General features: G+C 31.5%; 1 long non-coding RNA gene across 1 annotated transcript; it reads left to right on the top strand.

The window, feature by feature from the left end:
• The first annotated feature begins 3486 nt into the window (after positions 1-3486).
• On the top strand, positions 3487-4464 carry LOC132140406 (uncharacterized). The gene is made up of 3 exons (XR_009433798.1): positions 3487-3737; positions 3884-3948; positions 4342-4464. It is a non-coding gene; the product is annotated as an uncharacterized LOC132140406 (long non-coding RNA).
• The last annotated feature ends 331 nt before the right edge of the window (positions 4465-4795 follow it).

Genomic DNA, 4795 nt, shown 5'->3' with positions numbered 1-4795 from the left:
TACATATAAAACAGTTGTCCAAATTTAGTCCTTCGCAAGGCATATTACTAAGGGGGGGGGGTTAAAACAAGCCCTGTGTCAAATTGCACATACTATCCACCCTATCTGCCCTAAATAGTACTGAAAATTACTAATATCACAGAATTTTAGAATGGATAGTGTGCACATTCGGACGCAGGTGAATTATCTGATGGTGAACTTCCTTCAACAACCTCTAGATTACGCAGGTCGCTATGTTATGAGTTATAGGCTATATGGGGGAAAGTGTGGCGCTGTTACATTACCTGCTTTTGTTTTGTATTAGTAATCTATTTCATACCAGACTTAATTGTTCATAAAACAATGAATTCACCAACTGTTAGTAGTTAAAAGTATTTTATTCACCATATTAAGCAGAAAGGTGGAAAATATAAATACAATTCACTCTTTTCAAATTAGAACTAACAATAATATACAGTACAGCACAAATAAAGGGCAACTTTTATTTCAGGAAACTTTAACTGAAACGACAGACCTCATGGACTAAAATAAAATTATTTAAAAAATGACACCTCTAAAGTGTCAAAGTTTCATTTTTCCCTTTCAGTTGCTGATGCCTGCTGTATTTTATCATTCTTCATATCAGCAGTTCGGTTTCTTTGTGTGTCAGACAGAAACATGGAAAATATTTGACGCCTGTGTATCTGAGTGGTCTTTGAGGTCCACATATGCAAGTATGCCACTCAAACCACTGACCCAAATTCAGCCTCGCTCTTCCTCCATCTTCAGTGTTGAGGACAAGTGTTGTATTTAAAAACAACAACAACAACAACATTGTTTTCAATTAATCACGATTAATTGCATCCAAAATAAAATTTATTTTTACATAATATATGTGTTTGTGTACTGTGTCTATTTATTATGCTTATATAAATACACACATTCAAGTATATATTTAAGAATAATATGTTACGTTTATATATATATTTGCAAAAAATATGCTGTATGTGTCTGTATTTATATATACATGATAAATATACACAAAACACACATATAATGTAAACAAAAACTTTTATTTTGTATGTGATTAATCGCAATTTATTGTTTAACAGAACTATTTTCAATACAAACATCGAAACATTTTTGTTTTTTAAATACTTGTTGTGCTGTTTGCTTTAAGAAATACACACACACCCACATAGCTACGTATAGTATGCTTGCATGGTTAAACTGATGATTATCTATTCAAACTATTCAAAAGGCGGAAATCACATTGACAGTTACATATACCTCACCCACAAGCACCACCACACATGTGACCAGCATGAAGGTTTCTATCACTTCAATCAGTAAGTCATTTCTTCTCATATTTCTGGTTTAAATATGTATATTTCATCAGTAGTTTAAATATTGTTTTTTATATAATTGTAGATGTGCATTTCTTAATCACTCAATAGCAGGACTGCATAAAAAAAAAATTACAGCGTCATTTTTCTCAGAGTAACCTCTCTTTTCTGTTTGAATGTAGTTGCACTGAGTTGCATTTACTGGAAAGTCTCCGGAACGCTAGTGGAGGTGGTGGTCAGGCCTGGAGATAATGCAACTCTTCCCTGTGACAGTGAGTTTGTCAATGGACAAGAGATTCATTGGGTTAAGATCTGCTCTACACAGATCCAACCGCCTCTTATCATCTCTGCATACAATAGTCTATTACAACCCATTCCGCGATTCTTTATTCTCTGGAACAATGCTTCAAAATCATGTGATTTATTAATTGAGAACATCACTGAAGCAGACCTTGGTCTCTACTATTGCTCAAGGGTTGAGAAAAAAAACATCGAACAAAATGGCATTCTATTCGAGAAGGATGTGTATCACACTGGTGATACTCTCATAAAGCTCACATACGGTTCACCTGGTAAGCCTGCTTCACAGCAAACAATGTTAAATAAAAAGCAATGAATAATCTGCTGAAACAAAACATGCTTGTACTAAAAGAAGATATATAGTCTTATACATCTATCTAAACTCTTACATACATTTGTTTACTTTTTGATTTTTTGCCAACAAAGTGTATATTATCATTTCTATCACTTGCACTTCTGAGATCTAACATACATACATCTAACATACATACAACTAAACTAAACTAGAATAAAATAACATTTAAAACTGAAACTGGTAAATCAAACAGCCCTGTTCTTCTAAACTATCATGTCCATGCTGCTATACTAAAATGTAACATACTGACAGCCACCATAATAAAGCGGTGGTAAAGAGAAAGACACATGATGAATTAAAGTGCATCACAAATAGCTTTACCACAAGCTGAGGTAAATACTAATATATTAAAGGTGCACATAGTTATATGAATGTAAATACAAAAAACACCGTCATGGTAACACATTAAACCCTAATAGACATGACTGATACCAAAAACTATAAACTATAAAACATGAATGTCAGTTTATCGGTTTTCACTGTAAATTATAAGATGAGTTGTTGTTTTTGTTATTAAGAAAAAAATTACATTTAACAGAACTTCACTATGAAATAAAATGAAATGTCCAATTAGATGTATCGGGCTATCGTTTTTTTTTCTCCTGCACACATAAAAGGAATATATTTTTACTGTAGCATTTTTTACAATAACAAATTATTATTATTATTTATTTATCAGCACAATCTGCAACCAAAAAAAAACCTTACTATTTAGATGAGTACAATGTATTAGTCTTTATTTCCTGCTGAAAGTTGGAAAAACAAAAAGAGAGAAAATAAATGAAGATATATATGATAAAAATGATCATATTTGAAACTTTTTTATATATATATTTTCTTCTAACAATTCTAACAATATATCATACATCTAAAATTACTATATATATATATATATATATATATATACAGTGCATTGTAAATATCTATGGATAAAAGTGTTTGTCAAATGCAAAATGCACTAAATTTAATTTAAATACTTTTTATTTATTTTTTACAAGAAGGTTTTTAAAATGTATTTTTAATTGAGGTATTTAACTTCAATGTTTGGTAGAACACAATATTATAAAATAGAATTAATTCTATATATCTGATATACAACTATCTACCTATATTATACGCACAAATAACAAGACAGTGTAGATACACCTACAAACACTTACATGTTTTCTCCTAATTTTTTTTTTTGATAAATGATTAACTACACATCAGAAATAAAAAAAGTACAAAAGCTTTCACTGAGGTGGTATCTTCTCAAAAGGTGCCTACATATTTCCACCTAAAGTGCAAATATTAGTATCTAAAGGAAACAACAAGTGCACGTTTTGAAAAGGTGCCACCCAAGTGACGGCATTTTCTAAGAGTGTAGCATGAGGCAATCAAAATAAATAGATTTCAAATAAATGCAGGTCATCTGTTTCTAATAGAATTTGCACAGGAAACAAATCACTGTTCTGAAATTATAAAGACGTCAAACACTTGAAGCTAAAATGGCAAATGGAGGTCAGGGATTGAGTGTGTATACAGTGTATATACAGTATAAATAACAACTTCATATAATCAAACTAATTAATTAAACTGAAAGTTATGGTCATTAATTAGCATTTATTCATCAGTCTTCCCCTCAGAAAGCCCACAGAAAGAACTAAATTTTGACTGCTGGCAGTGTTGGCTGATACTGCAAACTGTGTGTCCTGCATGTTCTCTTCTCTCTGCCATTTTGGCTTTTGTTTGTGGCTACAGATACTGCCACAAGACAGGTGAGATTTATATATACAGTTTAACAAATGACTATATCTAGTCAACTAGAAATAATAAAGTTTATGTTTTCAGTAGCTTTATATTTGAGGAAGTCATATTTTAAGAACTGTCATAAGAGATAAGCCTCTGATTCTGCCATTCACAGTGCTGAAGGAGTCTGAAGGTCATCAAAGCAGTTCTGAGACACAAAGACAGCTGAGCCAAGAACAGGTAAACTCAGCAGCCTACAAATATGCAGAAAAGTGCTAAGAAATGAGTCTGAAATTAGTTTACAATGGTCAACATTTCATCTACTGTATATGTTAATAATTTATCAAGACAGCACAGAACAAAACCAAACAAACCTTACTATTAATCTACTGTTAGTGTAGTAATCTGGATTTACTGCTTAAAGACAAAAAAGAGGGAAAATAAATGAAATATAGACTAATTTGCATTTCATGCAAAGTCAAAATGATGTATTTATATTTGAAATGTTTATTTTTTCTTTTACCTCTATACTAATGAAGCAACCCCTCCCACCAAACCACCTAATAAAGGTACACAATTGTTTTACAATTCCAAAATGATTATCTACTTACAGTATATAAAACATTTCCACAGGATGTCCATATAGAAGTTTGCTATGCATCACTGAACATCCCCAAACGAGGATGCAAACGGACAAAGAGCAGCCGATTACAAAGCTCTGACTTCAGTGTATATGATGGCATCAGAATGCACTCTTAGGTATCTATCTATCTATCTATCTATCTATCTATCTATCTATCTATCTATCTATCTATCTATCTATCTATCTATCTATCTATCTATCTATCTATCTATCTATCTATCTATCTATCTATCTATCTATCTATCTATCTATCTATCTATGATTTTCTTTGTAGAATATAAACTGGGTTCAAATTAAAAAGACAACAATGTAAATGTTATCCATAATACATGATCTGGTGACTGGCATCTAATGTGTGGGAATATCTCAAACAAACAGCTAACTTCAGTCCCAAGCAATTTGTACAGTTTTTCTGTTTTTAAACCTTAACATTCTCTAAACTGT

The sequence above is a fragment of the Carassius carassius genome, chromosome 5 (genome assembly GCF_963082965.1).
Source record: "Carassius carassius chromosome 5, fCarCar2.1, whole genome shotgun sequence".
Lineage (NCBI taxonomy): Eukaryota > Metazoa > Chordata > Actinopteri > Cypriniformes > Cyprinidae > Carassius > Carassius carassius.
Note: the sequence above shows the minus strand (reverse complement) of the source record. Positions and strands in the feature narration are given on the sequence as shown.